The sequence below is a fragment of the Benincasa hispida genome, chromosome 10, assembly GCF_027475165.1.
Source record: "Benincasa hispida cultivar pf3 chromosome 10, pf3_genome.v1.1, whole genome shotgun sequence".
Taxonomy (NCBI): Eukaryota; Viridiplantae; Streptophyta; class Magnoliopsida; order Cucurbitales; family Cucurbitaceae; genus Benincasa; species Benincasa hispida.
Genome location: NC_143487.1, coordinates 57,322,953 through 57,344,907, shown reverse-complemented (window position 1 = coordinate 57,344,907; position 21,955 = coordinate 57,322,953). Strand labels below are relative to the sequence as shown.

Here is a 21,955-nt window from a genome sequence, read left to right as displayed (position 1 = left end):
CTCTAATCCATGGAAAGAGTCGGAAAGATTTTATTCAAATTCCCAAGAGGCGCTTAGGGAGTAGAGTAGGTCGAGTTTGACCGAACCACTATAAAAATTAACATGTCTTCTTCTCTAACTCTTTCCTTTTTATTTTTGCAATTAATTTAAGCAATTTATTGTATGTTTTAGTTTGTTCTTATTTATTTGCTAAAATTTGATAGAATTAAATTATCACATTTTTTGTCATCTTATTTGTTGCATAATTTGAATTTTTCTTATTATTTATAAAAAGTGTATTAATTAGTTTAATTGGATTAATTTAAAAAAAAAATTTAATTAAACCCTATTCATTCCCCTCCCCCCTAGGGTTGCCATATCGATCCAACACAAGAAATGTTATCTGTTACTGGATAATGTTTTCATAATTCCTTATATTAAGAGGAACTTAATCTTGGTTTCTTATCTCATTGAACAAGGGTATACCGTCTCCTTTTCTGAGAATAAAGTGCTTATTTTCAAGAATGGAATGGAGATTTGTTATGGTTCAATGAAAAGTAACTTATATGTACTAAGGTCGTTAGTCATAAAAGCCTTATTTAATACTGAAATGTTTAGTACGACAACAACAACTAAAAGGCCAAAGGTTTCTCCTAAGGAATTGCCCATCTTTGGCATCTTAGGTTAGGTCACATCAACCTCAATAGGATTGAGAAATTGGTGAAAAGTGAACTTCTAAAGAGTTTAGAAGAAAACTTCTTGTTGGTATGTGAATCATGCTTTTAAGGTAAGATAACCAAACGACCTTTTACTGGAAAAGGTTACAGAGCCAAGGAAGCCTTGGAGCTTGTACATTCTGACCTCTGTGGTCTGATGAATGTTAGGGCTCAAGGTGGGTATGAATATTTCATCTCTTTCATAGATGATTATACAAGGTACGGGTATCTCTACCTAATACAACATAAGTCTGAAGCTCTTGACAAGTTCAAGAAGTATAAGGCTGAAGTTGAAAACTTGTTAGGTAAGAAGATAAAAACACTACGATTTGATTATGATGAAGAGTATATGGATCTCCAATCCCAGAACTATATGATAGAACATAGGACTGTGTCCCAACTCTCGGCCCCAGGTACACCTTAGCAGAATGGTGTATCAGAAAGAAGAAACAGAAACTTGTTGGACATAGTTCGGTCTATGATGAGTGATGCTCATTTTCCAAACTCGTTTTGGGGTTTTACAGTGGAGACTGCATGCTATATCCTGAACAACGTTCCCTCGAAAATTATTTCTGAAACACCTTTTGAGTTGAGAGGTCGTAAAGGTAGTTTACGCCACTTCAGGATTTGGGATTGTCTGATACATGTGCTAGTGACTAACCCAAAGAAGTTGGAACTTCGTTCGAAAGTTTGCCTCTTTGTAGGCTACCCCAAGGAAACGAGAGGTGGATACTTCTATGATCCAAGTGAGAACAAAGTGTTTGTTTCTACAAATGCTATCTTCTTGGAAAAAGACCACATTCTGGATCATAAGTCACGAAATAAGCTCGTTTTGCATGAGATTTCTAGTGAGACTGAGACTACTGAAGGTTCAACAAGAGTTATTGAACAGGATGATAGATCAACAAGAGTTGTTAAAGGCGGTACATCTAGTCAACTAGCTCAAGAGTTGAGACTGCCTCGACGTAATGGGAGGGTTATGAATCCACCGGATCACTACATGGGTTTGATTGAATCCCAAAATGTCATTTTGAATGATGGGGTCGAGGATTTGTTGTCTTTTAAGAAAGCAATGGTGGATGTTGACAAGGGTGAATGGGTTAAGGCCATGAAATAGGAAATGGAGTCTACGTACTTCAATAATGTCTAGGAGGTTGTTGATCCACCTGATGAGGTAAGACCTATTGGGTGTAAGTGGATCTATAAGCGAAAGAGAGGTGTAGATGGAAAGGTGCAAGCCTTTAAGGCTCAACTCGTGGCAAAGGGTTATACCTAGGTCAAGGGAGTTGACTATGAGGAAACTTTCTCACATGTTGTCATGGTCAAGTCTATCAGGATACTCCTATCCATAGCCATATTATATGATTATGAAATATGGAAAATGGACATCAAGACTACCTTTCTTAATGGTATTCTTGAGAAGACCATCTATATGACTCAACCAGAGGGGTTCATCGTTTCAGATCAAGAGAAAAAAGTTTGCATGCTTAATAGGTCCATTTGTGGGATGAAACAAGCATCTCGATCATGGAACATTAGATTTGGCACTGTTGTCAAGTCGTTTGGTTTTGATCTGAATGTTGATGAGCCTTGTGTTTACAAGAAGATCATCAACAGCTTAGTTGCTTTCCTGGTACTATATGTTGATGATATCCTACTCATTGGGAATGATGTAGGATATTTAGCTGACATTAAGAAATGTCTAGCTGCCCAGTTCCAAATGAAAGGTTTGAGTGAGGCACAGTAAATTCTAGGGAACCAGATCATTCGGGATCGTAAGAATAAAAGGTTAGCTTTGTCTTAAGCATCGTACATCGATCAAATGTTGATCAGGTATAAGATGTAGGATTCCAAGAGGGGTCTGTTACCTTTCAGGCATGAAATCGTTTTGTCTAAGGATCAATGTCCTAAGACACCTCAAGAAGTTGAGGAGATGAGACAGATTCCCTATGCTTCAGTTGCAAGAAGCTTAATGTATTCAATGTTGTGTACCGAACCCGACACTTGCTATGTAGTAGGGATTGTCAGTCAGTATCAGTCCAATCCACGATTTGATCACTGGACGGCGATCAAGACTGTTGGGATTGGTGTCCTAATTCTCTCGGAGTCTCATTGTTTTGTAAAGATACACATTGTTCAATGAATAAAATAAGTGTTATTTAATTCTGGCATTTACTTGGCAGGTGAACACAAAGCTCCTTGGTTATCTTATGTGAACTTAAGCATGTATATGTGATATACAAGTGGATCATGCCTTAAGTGATAACCTAAATAGGTTTGTAGTATAAGGATTAAGGTGGGATACCTGATCCTGATGACACTACGGATATGGCCTGCTTTGTAGAGGTTTGCAAGTGTTGTAAACTACTACAGATAGTTGATCCGACCATTCATGTGGAGATGTGTGAACGGAGTGTCCTATACAAAGAGTTTGTATAAGACTTGGACCACGAGATAATTAGACTCTGTATATAACGTCATTGATACTAGAGACTTACATCTCACCTAAACGACCATAGGTGACACGACCTCAATCCTGAGTGTTTTGGGAACTCCTACCTTTGAGGGCAGTCCTTTGATTAGTATGGGTGAGAGTAGGCAGATTGCCAACTCAACATGCCTATTTTTCGGAGACTTGTCTAATCTGGAAGTTGGGAACTCAATCCACAATATGGAATTCACCCCTTTCTCGAAGCAGGGATAAGTAGAGAGATTGCTTCCTTAAGGGCTGATTCGGGGGCTTGAACATAGTGGCCACAACTCCTCTTTGGAAGAGAAGACTCAGCCATAGTAGGACTATGACTTATGTTCATTAGAGGGATCAGTGGTACTTAAGGAGACAGATGTAGTTACAGTGGCATAACGGTTATTGGCCCAGCTGTACTTACGAGCGATCTGTGAAGGGTTGTCGTACTGCTCATTGGTTAAAATGGACACATAATATATCTGTGGTAAGGAGAGTTTAGCTGTCGGTCTTTAGTGGAGTGGCAGTTAACGGATGGTGGATCCCGTGACTAAAGAGTTTAGTCAGTTATTCATGTACCGTTGGAGCTTTGAGCTACAGGTCGATGAAGTCCCCTTGGTAGCTCAATGGATTCAGTTGAGGATCAGTTCTTGGTATTGATTTGAAATGTTTAAATTGACAAGAGGTATTTTGATTATATATGATATAATCGGTATGATGTATGAGATACATCTAGTGGAGGATTGATGTAAATGAGATTTACATTAAATACAATGGAATAGAAAAAGAACTATGGTTTATATGTTTCATGAGATGAAATATTAAAACTATAGGTTATAAATATAGTATGATAAGTTGGTTATCATTTATATTTACAATAATATTAATCATTGGATAATTAATTCTTTTTCTTTTAAATAACCAAAGTAGTGGGTGGTTATTGAATCATGGTAACCGTGAGTTTAAAAAGGAAATGGTTTTTCTATTTTCAAAAGGAGTTTTTACAGAAGATTGAAAAAGTTTTGAGCTTTTTCTCTGTGCAAAAGAAACTCACGAAGTTTTCAAGTAAATACGAATTTACTAAATGATGGTTGGGCGAGCTAAACGATCGTGTAGTATTTACTAAACGATCGCATAGTTTTGCTAGACGATCGCTGGCCAAGGTAAATGATCGTGTAGTATCTGTAGACAACAAACCGAGCTAAACGATCACATAGCTTTTGCTAGACGATCGAATAGTTTTATCTAAACGATTGGGCATCAACCTATACGCTAGGTCTCCGCCATCTCCCACTTGCTCAGTCGTGTACGCGATCAGTGTTTCCTCCGTTCGTCTACCTCATACCAAGTCCGAACAGAGCCTACCCTCTGGATTCGCACAACGAGAATACCAAGGTCGCCTTGTTGGTAGTGTGAGACTCAACTCGACACCGTCGAGTTTTTCCAGACGCCGTTCGTGGTGTTATGGAGGTCGTTCGTGTTGCGGAGGAGTTCGTGACCAAGGAGATCGTTGAGGATGAGCACAAAGTGTCTATGTTGTGTTCATTGATGTGTTGCGGTCATGTAGATCAAGCATTCATGGTTGCTGTTGTTCGAGCAATCAGAGTGCGCAACGGAGCGTGGCGACGCTTCTGCCATTGTGTGTAGAGTTTTCTCTTTATGCATTTAAGTTTATTCATGTTGTAATTTCTCTATATGAATTGTATAACTGTTTGTTTGAAGTCGACTGTAAATGTATTATTCATTCATTATTGTAATTTGGAATAATCTTGTTCCATTACTCATGGAAATCTCGCTTCCGATTTCCTTCAAAGACGATCCTCAAGTATATTTGAAGAACGAAGGACTACATGCTCGTGTATGGTGAAAAAGATCTTATCCTTACATGATACACAAACTCTGACTTTCAGACCGATGAGATTCTCGAAAATTGACATCGGGGTCAATGTTCACTCTGAATGGAGGGGTTGTAGTGTGGCGAAGCATCAAGCAAGGATGCATCGCTGACTCCACCGTGGATGCCGAATAGGTAGCCACTAGTGAAGTAGCTAAGAAGGCTATTTGGCTGAGGAAATTCCTTTCAGATTTGGAAGTTGTTCCAAATATGGATTTGCCTATCACTCTGTACTGTGATAACAGCAGGGCGTGGAAAATTTGAAGGAGCCTTTGAGTCATCGTTGGGGCAAGCATATAGAGCAAAAATACCACTTGATCAGGGAGATTGTGCATCGAAGTGATGTGATTGTCACGAAGATCGCATTGGAACACAACGTTGCTAATCCCGGCTCTCATGGCTAAAGTGTTCGAGGGTCATCTGGAGAGTCTGGGTCTGCGGGACATGCGACATCTTGTCTAGGGCAAGTGGGAGATGATACTAGGGTATGCCCTAGTTTATTGTATATTATAAATGTTTTATATTGTATTGTACATTAGTCTCCCGAGGCATTAGGATAAGTGGGAGGTTGTTGGAATTGGTGTTCTAATTCTCCCGAAGTCTCGTTGTTTGTAATATACACATTATTTATGAATAAAATAACTGTTATTTCATTCTGGCATTTACTTATATCCAATAAACAAAGTACCATGGTTATTGTATGTAAACTTAAGCATGTATATGGGATATACAAGTAGATCATGACTTAAGTAATAACTTAAATAGGTATGTAGTATAAAGATTAAGGTGGGATACCTGATCCTTGTGACACTACGAATATAGCCCGTTTTGTAGAAGTTTGTAAGTGTTGTAAACTACTACAGATGGTAGATCCTGACCATTCATGTGGAGACATACGAGTGGGGGTGTCCTACACAAAGAGTTTGTATAAGACTAGACCATGAGATAATTCGTCTTTGTATATAACGTCGTTGATACTGGAGACTTACATCTCACCTAAATGACCATAGGTGACACGACCTCAATCTTAAGTGTTTTGGGAACTCCTGTTTTTTAGGGCGGTCCATTGATTAGTATGGGTAAGACTAGCCAGATTGCCAACTCAACATGTCTACCTTTTTTGAGACTTGTCTGATATGGGAGTTAGAAACTCACTTACACAAGATGGAATTCATTCCTTCCCCGAAATAGGGGTAAGTAGATAGATTGCTCCCTCAAGGGCTGATTCCGAGGCTTGAACATAGTGGCCCCAACTTCTCTTTTGAAAAGAGGACTCAGTCATAGTAGGACTATGACTTATATTCATTAGAGGGATCAATGGTACATAAGGAGTTATATGTAACTACAGGGGCGTAACAGTTATTGGTCGAGCTATACTTACGAGCGATCTGTGAAGGGTTGTTGCACTGTTGATTGGTTAAGATGGACATATAATATATCTATGGTAAGAAGAGGTCAGCTGTCGATCTTTTGTGGAGTGTCTAGTAGTTAACGGATGGTGGATCCCGTGACTAAGAGTTTGGTCAGTTATTCACGTACTGTTGGAGTTTAGTCAGGAGTATAAGCTTCAAGCTACAAGTCCATAAGATGGACATATAATTCGATTATATATGATATGATTGTTATGGTGTATGAGATACATCAAGTGGAGGATTAATGTAAATGAGATTTACATTAAGTGCCATGGAATAGAAAAAGAGCTATGGTTTATATGTTTCATGAAATGAAATATTAAAACTATAGATTATAAATATATTATGGTAAGTTAGTTATCATTTATATTTATAATAATATTAATTATTGGATAATTATCTATTTTTCTCTAATAACCAATTGAGTGGAAGGTTATTGGTGGTTTCATGGTAACCATGAGATAAAAGGAAAAATATTTTCTTAATTTTAGTAAGAGAAAAAGATTTGCTAAGTTGTGAATTAGAGATTTCCACTCTCGAAAATTACTTACAGATAGTTGTCAAGTAAATCAGATTTATTAAACAACAGCTTAGAGTTAGCTAAACGATCGTGGAGTCTTCTTACATGATAGACACTCAATTAGACGACCAGCTAAACGATCGCATAGATTTTGCTAAACGATCGTATAGCTTTTACTAAACGATTGAGCATCGACCTATACGATAGGTTGTGTCATCTCCCACTTGCTCAATCGTTTACACGATTGATCTTACTCTTGTTTTCTGCCTCTAACCAAGTTGACACAGAGCCCACCCTCTGAATTCTCACACCAAGAATACCAAGGTAACCTTCTTGGTGGTGTCATACTCAACTCGACATGGTCGAGGTTCTGTGGAGGCCATTCGCGATGTTTGTGACTTTGGCGATCACTTTGTTCAAGTTCGTTGTGATCGTGCAGTGTAGTAGTCGTGTTGGACGAACGTTCATGTATTGTTGTGTTATTGTGATCGAGTGTTCGTGTTCAAGGAACTTGAAGATGAGTCTACAAAGGTTTGTTGATTCTTGTCCTTGATTTATAGTAAAGCATGCTGTAATTTCTGTTTTATGCATAACCGTATGTTGTCATTTGTGGTTGTAATTGTAATGTTCATATACGATTGAAATTTGGAAAGATCCTTCCGCTGCTCATGGAAATCCTCATGTATGATTTTCTTCAGAGGATTAGTATAATTGCATGATAATCTTGATTTGAATAAAGTATTATTCATACCTAAGTTATAGGCTGTTAATCAGATGACTAAGAATAGTAGCATGAGAGTAATCAGTTATCCCTCTGGATGTCTATTTTAGGACCACGAGAATAGGTTCATAGCCATTAGGAGACTTGATCAGGACTTATATAAGATTGATAGAAACAGTTTTGGAGTTACGAAAAAATACACCAAATTTTTGGGAATAGTATGATTATGGATAGATAGTTTCAAACTCTATTTTCTAGAAATGTTAGAAACTTTAAATGTAATGAGAGTGATGCTTTGTTATGGCATGCTAGAATGACATATTATTCTTTTAATCATCTTGCTCATATTAAGATATTAAACATTCAGATCCCTAAGAATTATGTTTGTAATGTTTGTCCTTTGTTGTAAGGAGTGTAGATTAACTTTCCCAGAAAGAATTACAAAAGATGAGAAACCTTTTGACTTGATACACATTGATTTATGGGGTGCTTACAAAGTCAAATCCTACTTACGGGATCATTATTTCCTTACAATGCTTGATGACTTCACTAGGTGTACATGGACTTATTTGCTCCATGACAAAACTCAGGTCCACAAAACTCTCAAAGAATTCTTTGCTCTCATTAATGACTTTTCTCTTTCCTCTAAAATACCAACCAGACCAGACACACCATTTCTTTCCCTCAGACAGATTCCCTAGAAGACAAACTCGAATTTCATCTCACCTTAATGACTTTGTTCTTTCCTCTAAAACACCAAACAGACCAAACACATCAATTCTTGCCCTCAATCCTGAATTTAATCACTCATACCATGCCTTTATGGCCAAAGTTGGCACTAATGCTGAACTTGCAACCTTCCATGATCCCATGTGGATAGTAGCGATGAATCAAGAGATTGAAGCCTTTGAGGAAAAAAAAAAAACCAGACCTGGGAGTTAACCATACTGCCCAAAGGTAAAAAGGCTATAGGTTCCAAGGGGGTCTTTAAAATTAGAAGAAATGTTACAGGTGAAATTGAGAGGTATAAAGCTAGATTAATAGCTAAAGGCTACAACTAGAAAAAAGGAGAAGACTACACAGATTTCTTTTCTCCAGTTGTAAAGCTTGTCACGGTGAGAATCTTAATTGTTATTGAAACTGTTCAGCAGTGGCCTATCTTTTAGCTAGATATTAATAATGTCTTCCTACATGGGCACATTTAGGAAGAACTTTACATGAAGCCACCCCTGGCTACACCAATGCTGCTTCCAATCAAGTTTTCAAACTCAAGATTTCTCTATAGATTCAAACAAACATCTCGACAATGGAACAATGAAACTCATGTGTTGACATCCTATGGATTCTCTCAAAGTCTGAATGACAATTTTCTTTTCGCAAGACATGCTGATGGCATCCAGCTTTACCTTCTTCTTATAACTGGAAATTCAATCGAAGAAATTAACAAGTTCAAACAGTTCCTAAGTAAGGCTTTTTCTATAAAAGATTTGGGATTGGCCAAATACTTTCTTGGCCTCAAAATAGTAAAATCTCTCTCAGGAACATTTATATCTAAAAAAAAATATGTCCAACATATGCTTCATGACAAGAACTAACAAAATGCTAAAGATGTCAGCATTCCACGAGACTGATTGGAAAGTTTTTGGATTTGAACATGATCAGGTTATATATTAGCCACAATATTCAACAACTCAGTTTATGGACAATCCTTACCTTTCACATTGGAATGCAATCATTCACTTATTGAAATACCTAAAAGGACGTAACAATGAAGGCATCTTCTATGCTACAGATTCTAACACAAATATCAAAGTCTTTTGTGATGCTGATTGGGCTACTTGTGCAGATTCAAGAAAGTCTTAACATGGTATTGTACTTCTACTTTGCAGCTCATTAATTTCCTAAAAAACGAAGAAACAAGCAATTGCTTCTAAGTCATTTGCAGAAGCATCATATCGAAGCATGGTCACTTATGTATCAGAACTCCAGTGGATAACTTCCATCCTTCAAGACTGCATATGAACTACTTTCTTTTAATATAGCTCGTTTGTGACAACAAGGCTGCAATTCACATTCCCTCCATCCTTTTCTTTCACGAAAGAACAAAGCATCTTGATATTGATTGTAAGAAACAAGCTCAAAGAAGGGTTATCTCTACCACTTGTCACTTACTCACAATAACTTACAAACTTATTTACGAAGCAATTGAGCTTGTCCAAGTTTCAAAGCTTCATCTACAAGCTTATTTTTGGTTCCATGCTTAGATCATCTCTAGCTTGAGGGGATAGAGGAAATTTAAAAAGGCATAAAAACTATTGTGGAAAGAGATATTCGACTGAATAATTTCTTGTATATAGCTTAAGATTTACATAGAGAATTTATAGAAAGGACGATAACCTAATTATAGCCCGATAACCCAATTATAGCCTAAATACATAAATTAAGGCCTAAATATCTCAAATGCCCTCCCTCAAACTCAACATGATAGAAACAACTTGAGTTTGTAAGCGGATACACTGAAATAGTTGGATGACAGAAACTGAAGAATCAATTCTAAATCAAAACACGGTAGATTTGGGCGAGAAGCAGAAACCCATGAAAAACTGGAACATAGAGAACTTCTAGGTTGAAAACAGGAACTCACGAACTTCTAGGTGGGAAACAGAGACCTCCATAAAGATCTAAAACAAAATCCACGAACTTCTGAGCTGAAAACAGAGATTTATGAATGCCATATTCGAAAACAGAAAAAAATAAAGATGAAACCCATTAACAAAGAAAAACCAAAATTAGGCTTGACTGAACCAAACCAAAACTAGGCTTGTCAGAAGCAAAGCATTGAGTGAGTTTGGGTTATGTTTTGCAGTAGATCTGGACGAGCATCGAGTGGGTGAGCATCGAGTAAGGGAGCATCGAGTGAGGGAGCATTGAGTGGGTGAGCATCGAGTGGGGGATCGAGAATCAATTTTTAGACTGGATCGAGTTCTTCACAGTGGAGATCATCAAGTGGGTTTTTTTTTTTTTTTTTTTTTTGCCGTAGATCTGGGTGAACATTGAGTGGGGAAATCTGAGATGCGGAAGAAAGGCTGCGCAACGATAGATTTGGGCAGATGTAGAGTGAATCGAAGATGGATTAGTGCGTAGATCTACCTCCATCGATCGACCATCGACGGAGGTAGAGATCGAACAACAACGATAACTGAAAAATAGAAAACTTTAGAGATTGGTCTTTGATATCATATGGAAAGAGATATTCGACTGAATAATTTCTTGTATATAACTTGAGATTTACATAGGAGATTTATAAAAAGGATGATAACCAAATTATAACTTGATAACCCAATTATAGCCTAAATACATAAATTAGGCCTAAATATCTCAAACACCGTCCTTCAAACTCAAGGTGATAGAAACAACTTGAGTTTGTAAGTGGATAAACTGAAACAGTAGGATGACAACAATTAAAGAAGCAATTCTGAATCAAAACACGATAAATTTGGGTGGGAATCGGAAACCCATGAAAAACTGGAACACAGAGAACTTCTAGGCTAGAAACAAGAACTCACGAACTTCTAGGTGGGAAACAGAGACCTCCATAAAGATCTAAAACAAAACTCATGAACTTTTGAGCTGAAAACAGATATCTATGAATGTTAGATTCGAAAACAGAACAAAAGAAAGATGAAACCCATTAACAAAGACAAACCAAAATTAGGCTTGACTGAACCAAACCAAAACTAGACTTGTCAGAAGAAAAGCATCGAGTGAGTTTGGGTTCTGTTTTGTAGTAGATCTGGACGAGCATCGAGTGGGTGAGCATCGAGTAAGGGAGCATCAAGTGGGGGAGCATTGAGTGGGTGAGCATCGAGTAGAGGATCAAGGATCGAGTTTTAGACCAGATCGAGCTCTTCACAATGGGGATCATCGAATGGGTTTTGTTTTGTCGTAGATTTGGGTGAACATCGAGTGGGGAGATCTGAGATGCGGAAGAGAGGCTGGACAACGACAAATTTGAGCAGATGTGGAGCGAATCGGAGATAGATTAGTGCGTAGATCTACTTCCGTCGATCGACCGTTGACGGAGGCAGAGATTAAACAACAACGACGATTGAAAAATAGAAAACTTTAGAGATTTGACTTTGATATCATGTAGAAAGAGATATTCGACTGAATAATTTCTTGTATATAACTTGAGATTTACATATGGAATTTATAGAAAGGACGATAACCTAATTATAGCCCGATAACCCAATTATAGCCTAAATACATAAATTAAGGCCTAAATATCTCAACAACTATAATATTGAAATAATATGTTTCAAAACAATCATACATTAATAAAAAGTTTAAAAAAGTACAATAACAACAACAATAATAAAAAGGGTAATTGTTTTAAAGGACAAAATAACTTGAAACATTTTAAAATATAGTAAAATACATTGTCTATCAGTGTTAGATAGTAACATTTTGTTATATTTATAAATAAGTTGGCTTATTTTCTTATATTTGAATACAACCTAATAAAAAGCTATAGTTCAATCCCAAACTATTTTTATTAAAATTCATAAACTAATTCAATCTGGAACACTGCTTGTTTTTCTTTTAATTTCAAGTAAAATTATAATTGAACCCAACTAACCATATGTCATTTGAGTTGATTGATCGATCATATTTTTAACTTTAAAATCAAAGTTTCAGAGGTTAAAAAATATTGTAGTAGTCACTCATTATAATGTGTTAGATATCAAATTTTAGACCGAAGAAAGTACATCTAACCTTTACATGATACCAATAGTAAATTTGTTGAAGAGTAAAAGAACGTGGCATGTAAAAAAGAAAATTTACACAACGGTATGATGCTTGCCACACACACTCCGATGCTTAAGTCAGAGAGTGAAAGAATACGGAAGTTAGAGAGTTTGAGAGTAGGACTCGAGTTAACTCGAAGTTATAATGATGTACTTGTAGAGAAAGTTAACCTTAGGTTGTTTCTTAAGGTTTTGGAGTCACCTAGGATAATTAGATAATCTCACGGGCCAAGGGACGTGTCGGATTTTATGTTTGGCTAGGCCAATGCCAAACATCTTCCTTAGGCCATATTTCAATCGAGCCAAGAGTAATCTTTTGGGTCGAGGCATGCGAACATTACTTTGGTTCTTTAGTTGTCACTTTTTCTAGGTCCATTTTGGTCTTTAGTTACCACTTGCGGATCATATCACGCTTATTTTTTTTTTTTTTTAATTTACGCTAAATGTCAATTATATATATATATATATATATATATATATATATATATTTATCAAAATCAACACTAACCCAATGTAATCCGGAGTCATGGAAAATTGCAATAAAAATATAGTTTATAATGTGGAAAATTACTTTTCTTCCTACTGAAGCTAAAGATATTGGAGTCCATGTGACTTTGTACCAAATAACATAATAATGGTACTTTTGAGGGAAAAAAAAAACAAAATAAATTGAAATATTGTAAGATTCTCTTTTTCCATCAAATCTATTTGCTGCACCCTACCATCTGATTGTATACTACTTTGCTTACTACTTTTTCAAACATGATAAATTATTTGATTAAATAAGAATCTACGATTTGATGTGAAATTATGACTTAAAAAGGGTTATTATCCATTCAATCTACTTGATATTGATTTTCTTTTTAATATTAAATTTATTTTAAAAATAATATTTTAATTTTATTATTTTAAAATGTATTTTATTTTAGACTATATATTTCCAAATATTTAAATTTAATCTTATACTTTCCATATCTATTCAAATTAATATTATTTTTTTAAGTTCGAAACTCGTTTTCCAAATTTTAATTTGACAAAATATACTAATAATTTATAATTTATATTACAAAAAGACTCAAATGTGAATATATTTTCAAAGCTTAAAGTAAGAAGTCCACTACAAACTATTTCGTTTTTTAAAAAAACTAATTATAATTTATGCTATGAAATTTTAAGATTCATTAAAATCACATGCACTTAAAAATATAAGCAAAAAAATAAATAATACAAATCACAAAGTATTAGGATGAATATAGTGTTTTTGTTTTATGTCTAAAAAGATTTCATTTGTTTACTGGTTTTTACATTTGAAAAGAAACAACTTTTTAGTTAAAAAAACAGAACTATTTATTTTAGGCATATGGTCTTGACTAAAAGGATAGAGATACCAATACCCACTTTATATATTAATTAAATAAAAGTTTATTGTTAAAAATTAAAAATAAAGAAAAAAAAAACAACTCCAAGATCATTTGATGCTACAAAATTTAGCATAAATGAGTTTGAAAAAAAAAAAAAACAAAACAAAACAGAACAAAGGGAAAGAAACAGCTCAATATTGATATATATATATATATATATATTGTCAAACTGCTCAAGATAATTAAATTTCCCCTAGAAAATGTATATTATATCACATCATATTATAATCAATCAATATCTAAATTAATTAGTGATTATAATGATTACACTTATCAATCAATACCTAATTTAAATAGAAGTTCCTAGGATTGTAGTCTATCAATATTTTTAGTACTATGTAAATAAATGCTTTCATATATGCATAATTACCACTATCAACTCAATTATTTTAGTATAGTCACAATTCAAATAAATTAGACCACATATAATTGAACTGGTTTTAAGCGTTAATATAAATCTCTTTCTTAAAATAAGATATTCAAATTGATTTGATCCTTCAACATGTAATTGGACACTTTTTTAAAATATTTGTTTTGATATATTAATTTTCAATTTTTTTTTTGTTAAATTATTGATTGATTTGAGAAAATTAAAGTAGATAGTGAAAATCTACTTATAACTCTAATATTGTGCAAGCCATAAATCCATCCTTTTGAATTTAATAACAATTACATTAAAAAAAGAACATTTATGAGAATGATCATCATATCTCTACCACTGTAGTATAATAATAATTCTTTTGAAGGAAAAATTTAAGAATGATGAGAAAAATAGTTTCTCCTCCAAAACATTGAATCTAGCTTTTATTTGATGGATACTTTTAAAATGTTATATTTTTAATCTTTATATTTTGAGTTTGATTTTAATTTAGTTTATAAATTTTAAAATATTATAATTTTATTTTTGAAATTTAAGTTTTGTTATAATTTAGTTCCTAAGTTTCAATATTTACGTTTTAAACCGTGATTCTTTATTAAATACTCATTTTCGGTCTCAAATGTTAATGTCAATTAATTATTTAAAATATGGTTGTTTTTAAATATAGAAAAATAAACCAAAATATTTATAAAATATAGAAAAATTTTAAAACTATCAATAATAAATGTTGATAGACGCTAATAGACTTCTATCAATGTCTATTAGTGATATTGATAGACATTTATAGATATTGATAGAAGTCTATCAATATCTATCACTGTCTATTATTGATCATTTGAAAAAATTTCTATATCTTGTAAATATTTTCAACACTTTTATCATTTGAAATAATTTTCCTTTAAAATAATTATAATAAATACAATTAATTAAGTTTTAAGGCTTTTTCATCGCTATTAACCTATAATTTTAAATAAATTAATAGATATTAATGACAAAGACTGGAAATAAGTATTTAGTAAAAAATCAATATTAAAGTGTGTAAATTTTGAAATTTAGGAACCAAATTGAAATTAAACTCAGACGCTAAGCCTAAAATTGTAATACTTTAAAACTTATGAAGTAAATTGGACCCAAATTGAAAACTTAAGGATTAACAACATAACATTTTAAAATTTAGAGGCTAAATGAAAATTAGACCAATCATATTTTTCCTAAAAATTATTATGTAGATAAATTTATTATCACTCAATTATAATATTTACTAATAGTAAAAAAAAAGAGTAAATTAAAGAAAGTTAAGGCCTCTTTGGTAACAATTTTAATTTTGGTTTATGTTTTTGAAAATTAAGTTTATGGACACTACTTTCATCTCTAAAATTCTTCCTTTTGTTATCTACTTTTCATCAATAGTTTAAAAAATCAAGCCAAACTTAAAAACTAAAAAAAGTAGCTTTCGAAAAGGTTTTTTGTTTTTGAAATTTTCCTAAAAATTCAACTATTATATGTAAATCATTGTAAGAATGGTAGATGAAATAGACTAAATTTTTAAAATAAAAATAAAAAATCAAATAATTATTAAACGAGATTAACATTGAGTGACCAAACACCTATAAGAGATTAACATTTATATTTAGCCTATGTTTTAAATTTAATACATTGAAAGCGTAACATTACTTTGGAATCTCCACCAAGTTTTTTATTTTTTATTTTTTTTAAAAGACGACTTTCGAAAAAGGGAATTTTGAATTGGGAAGCTCACGCTGTTAAAAAGTAATTTATATTATAAATATTATAAAAATAAATAGATATTTCTTTAGTATCCTAAATATCATGTGTCAATTTTTATATTGTCCACGTGTCAGATAATTATTCATGTTTGGTGTGCATATAAGATCACATCTTACTCGTCATTTTACTATAAATAGTGATATTTGAGAAATTCACTACAAATTTTTATAATTTTAGTTATTTTATTTTATTATTATATTATATTATATTATATTCATTTATTTATTATTATATTTTATTTTGTTCATATCCATTGTGTTTTTCAATTTAGTAACAACGTATTTCTTTTTTCACTTTTCTTTTTTACTTGTTGGAAAGGCACTAAAAAATGTGATGTGAAGCCTCCAGCTGGATCCATTTTGATAGATCAATTAGCCAAAAATGGCCGAAAATGCCATAAAGATGTGAAGAAAAAAGGGTTTAAAAGTCGTTTTGATCTTTAAATTTTTGTAAAAATAATAATTTAGTCTTTCAATTTTAGTTTGTAATGACTTACTTCTTGAACTTTCATTTTTGTAATATTTTAGTCCATAAATTTTATTATATAATAATTTAGTCTTTGTACTTTAAAATTTGTAATAATTTAGTCTCTATTGTAGAAATTAGCATTAATATTTAATGAGATTTCTTGTATAAATAAACCGATAAACTAATTAAAGACTTAATATTTTTATAAAATGCAAAGTCTACTTCATAAAATAATAAAAATTGAGATCTAATTTTGATAAATTTATCTACATTAGGGCCTAAATTCTTATGAATTTAAAAGTACAAAAACTAAATTGCTACATACTAAAGTTTAGGGATTAAATTGTTACAAAATTGAAAGTACAGAGACTAAATCGTTATAAATCAAACTTTAGAGACTAAAATATTACTTTCATAAAAGTTTAGGGACCAAAAGTGTTAAAAAAAAAAAAAAAAAAAAAAAAAAAAAAAAAAAAAAAGAAAAGAAGAAGATTGTAAGAAGATTGGAAAATGAAGAAGGTGGTAAGAAAATGCTACGAATTAAAGATGATATTGTAATAATATGAATCAACATGAACTTTTTGACCTTTTACAGCAATTTATTGTCTATTATCTAATGGAATTGATTATAAGCCTATTACCTAAGGAACCTTCCTATCTTTTGCAAACAAATTAAGGAACTTTCCTTTATCTTTTCTGGTGGGAACAGTCCTTGAAATCAAACCAGCTATGAAATTTACTAATCTTTATCCCCTTTTCGATAAAATGTCTATAAAAAGTTTTCAATAATTGAATTTTCTAAGGTTATTGAGATCATCTTTATATGCTATAGAATTTGAAAAGACCAAATATAGTTTTGTTAAGGGCAAAAGAAATTTGAATAGGTATCTAGGCTTAAAAAGATTATCTAAAAGGTTCATTCCAAAAGAAGTGAGTTATTTAACTAAGTATGACGGTTAGTCTGTAGGATGATCAAAAGATCAATAAATACCATGAAAATCGACCAATAGGGTCGGTTATGAAAGTCTAAAGAGTACATGATAAATTTATTTAGTTGTTTGTGTGTTTGATAAACCATGTTAGAATGTAAGGAGTTGTTATTAGTCCTTTTTTCTTCCTTTTGACAATCTTGGTTTTTGTGTTGATAAATTATTATTTATGGTACTTCTTACTTGTTCAAAACTTCCTATTGTTGAGTTTCTTCTATTAATTGTTTTTGTTTAGTTGTTTGTGTTTGAAAAAATTGTTTAATTTTTATGATAAGTTTAGTTGATGTTCTTTCTACTTCTATTCTTTAATCTCAAATCCTTACATTTTCCAATTTTTTTATTTTTCAGATCTTATGTCTTGATGATGGTCTCCAATAATGGATTTCACAATGCCTGATTTAGATGGAAATTCAAAGAACATAAGTTGGTATTTTCTCTTTTTGTTTTTAATGATCTTGTTAGGCTTCAATGAACTTTTGTACTTGGAATTGTTTTGTACACCCATTAACAGTGCTCCTACTAATTTTGTTCATTTTTTATTTGATGTAATTTGAAATTTATAACTTAAGTTGATATAACTTGAGATCACTTATAAAATGATCAAATTAGGTTGATATAACTTGTTATACAACTTTGTGATAGGCTGTTTCCTTTTGTTTCGTAGACAATGTTATGCTTTGAACGTGTTACTTTTACGTTTTCGTTCAAATGTAAAATGACTATTCAATTTTTATTTGTACAAAATAATATATATTTTCAATTTGATATCAGGTTTACACATTTTAAATTGTATTATTTTTTAACTAATAAATAATTTTCAGCAACGTCTAACCATGTGTCATAAAAGATTATTGCAACGGCCAAGAATACATATTTAGCAACAACTTTACACGTTACTAAAAACACACTTTTAAAGACAAGCTTGCAACGTCACTATATTAAACAAATAGCAACATACTAACCTTTGTTAAAAATAAACTTTGAGCAACACTTAAGCGTCACTAAATGTTAAGTTTTAGTGGCGTGCATGGAATTTGTCACTAAAACTTATGACTACGCAATGACGCATATAGTGACGGGTCTGTACATGCTGCTAATACTTTTAGTGACATTTTTTGTTTTTAGTAATGCGTTTTACGCACTGTTCATGTGTTTAAACACAACTTTATAGCTTGGGTTCGCCGATTCATAATGGCTAAGTTAAATTAGTAACAACCAAGTTAGCTAGTCGATAGATTAATTAGCAAAGTGATGTTACAAAAATCATTTTTTCATATAATCAAGAGACATTTAAAATACATTGAAAACACTCTGAATTCTCCATTCTCTTAACTCCCTAAATATTACTGGTTTGATCGTTGGAATGGTCTACAAGTTATTTTTACTCTTAAGTTGGAACAACTAAGGTTTTTAATGATAAATTCTCCTCATTTTTAGAAGAAACGCATAGATTTATTCAAACATTAGCAAACTCATACAAATGAAGTTTTGTTACTAAATATCGCGATACTAACGCATTGTATTGCAGGATTTCAACGCGAGGATTAACGCTAACACATTAGACAAGTGCCGTAAGAAAAGCTCTAACGCATAGGGCATGCGTCGGAGAGAGTTCAATACAGAGAAGATACATTAATCCAGGTTGATTGTGTCACATCACCACTTGCAAGTATGGGCACCTGCAGCAGGCAGTGTCTGAAAAGCTTCCACATAGCAGGCGGCGTCTAAAAAGCTTCCGAGAGTCAGACGGCTAACCGGGGCATGGACTTTAATGCTGACCAGGGAATGGACTTTAATGCTGCCCATTCACCAAGTGGACATGACTTACGCCTATAAATAGATGAAGTCCCTCCAGAGTTAAAGAGTTCGGGAAATTATCAAGATCCTTACTCTCTGTATATTGTAGTCATAGTTTTAGTTCTGTAGAAGCTGTGTTATGATGCCAAGACGATCAGAAGGGTTGAGAACCACCACCACCGCCAGTCAGAGAGTGGAGGAAGCCAATCTTGAGAAAGATACTTCGTCCAATTCCTAAACAAGTGATTGTACACAACGAGATTGAGCCAAAGAAATACAAGAGATTGTATTCTTTGGCTTGACTCAGTTTCCTTCTTCTCATTTATCACTTTCATTCCAGTTGATTAAATATTGCTTTTGTATAGACTCTTTGTTTCTTTATAAAATTCACATATTTGATCCATCATACTTTGTCATTGTTTGTCTCTTGTTTATATTGAATGCATTAATACTTTATGCAAAACTTCATTTCAATGCTTAAGCTAACTTGACAACTTGGTGAAAGCATCCTTAGCCTAGATTATTCGTGAGAGTAAACAAGCCAACATCAAGTAGAACGCCTCATACATCTAGAGATAGACTTATTGGTGTTTATTGCATTCTGTGTTAGACGCATGCACCCTAGAGATAGATTTTATATGTTATTCGCACTGAAAAGTGTTGAATAAAGTCTAACGCATAAACAAAAGATAAGCAGATCATCCCATTTCATCCACATCACATCCTAGTTGTGTACACTTATCTTAGACCGATGCGTCCACTTACATTAAACTCCATTTTCGCATGATCCATCACTCACCACTCAATTCTTTTGTATCTTCTTGCACAGGCACAACAATTTGGTGTAAATAATACATTTCTCACATTTAATTAGGAAGACCCCTACAGTAGATACAACGCAAAGTCTGCATTTGGTTGACTGAATCCCTAAGTTCGACCCTGGACTTACCAGGAACCTAAATTAGATTTATACTTGGGTCTGGTTTAGGAAAACTTGAACGTCATTAGAAGGAGTTGTGTGCGTCCTGTTGCAAATATCTGACGCCCCAACGCGTTACATTTACTTAAACGCATCAAAACATAAACGCTTCACTTACACTTAGAACTTATTCTTCTAATTTAGTTTATATAATACACTCCTAGAGCGAATCACGATAGCAACAAACAAGTTTTTGGCGCTGTTACCGGAGATTCAAAAACAAAACTAACCAGAAATTTCGTTTGTATCTGTTGTAGGAACACTTCGGTCGAGGGAGTATTATAAGTTAAGCCTAAGCTTGTGAACGTTTATGAGCAAGGAGAGCACTCCTGAACTCAGATACGTCCCTGAGATTGAAAAAGAACTTCCGGTGTAGGAACCGATCCAACCATCGTCGAAGGTTGAGGCAACAATTTCTCAGACAACAGAACAGGCAACGAGCAATGGCAGAAGAACAGGAAAATCAACAGCTAGTTCAGCAACTAGCTCATGCCGCACAGAATCAAATCCTGATGGCGAATAGCAGCACGCATCCCATGAGGCAGTACACGTCCCTTGTACTATATGATTTCTCTCCAGGAATCATATACCCAACGCTGGATGGAACCAGGTTCGAGATGAAATCTGTTATGCTCCAAATGCTCCAGACTGTTGGACCATTTGGGGTGGGTCGTGGTGAAGATCCTCACGCCCACATGAAGTATTTCCTAGAAACGTGTAATTCATTTGTGATTCCTGGAATCACCCCAGAGGCGATCAAGCTGTCCTTGTTTCCCTATTCTTTGCATGATGATGCAAAACAATGGGTGAGTTCACTAGAGCTTGGTGAAATCACCACATGGGAAAAGATGGTGGAAAAATTTATGCAAAAATACTTCCCACCTACCACCAACGCGAGGAGACGTCGAGAGATTATGAATTTTGAGCAAGAAGATGCTGAGACCTTAAGTGCCGCATGGGAGCATTTTAAGGGATTGGTCAAGAATTTCCCAAACCATGGACTACCACTAACAATCCAAATGGAGATGTTTTATGGAGGATTGAATAGAGCATCGCAGATGGCAACAGACGCAGTAGCAGCTGGTGGACTTATGGACAAATCTTACACTGAGGCTAAAGAGATATTTGACCGCATTGCGAAACACAATATGGAATGGGGGGATGATACGTATGATGGAAGAGCTGACAGGAAGAAGAGATCTCAGAAACACAATATGGAATGGGTGGATGATACGTATGATGGAAGAGCTGACAGGAAGAAGAGATCTCAGAAACACAATATGGAATGGGTGGATGATACGTATCGATTCCAACGTGTTAGCCACACTTTCTGCTCAAGTGGCTACGATGACCAGCTTTCTGTAGAACATAACGTTGGGAAACACATCAAATCAGCAGAAGGTGAATCAGGTAGAGGCGTTTGGGCAGCCCATGGTTAGTTGTGTGGGCCGTGGAGATCCTCACTCCTATGCTGAATGTCCACAAAACCCTCAGTCAGTATACTTCATAAAAAACAACCCATTCTCTAATATATATAACCCTGGATGGAGAAACCATCCGAATTTTTCTTGGACAAGAGGAAATCATCAGGAGCACCATCCAGGGGTGAACCATCAGCAA

General features: G+C 33.9%; 1 non-coding gene across 1 annotated transcript; it reads right to left on the bottom strand.

Annotated features, from left to right (window-relative positions):
• Positions 1-21,234: 21,234 nt before the first annotated feature.
• Positions 21,235-21,338, bottom strand: LOC120089614 (small nucleolar RNA R71). Its single transcript, XR_005485287.1, has one exon. It is a non-coding gene; the product is annotated as a small nucleolar RNA R71 (small nucleolar RNA).
• Positions 21,339-21,955: the final 617 nt, after the last annotated feature.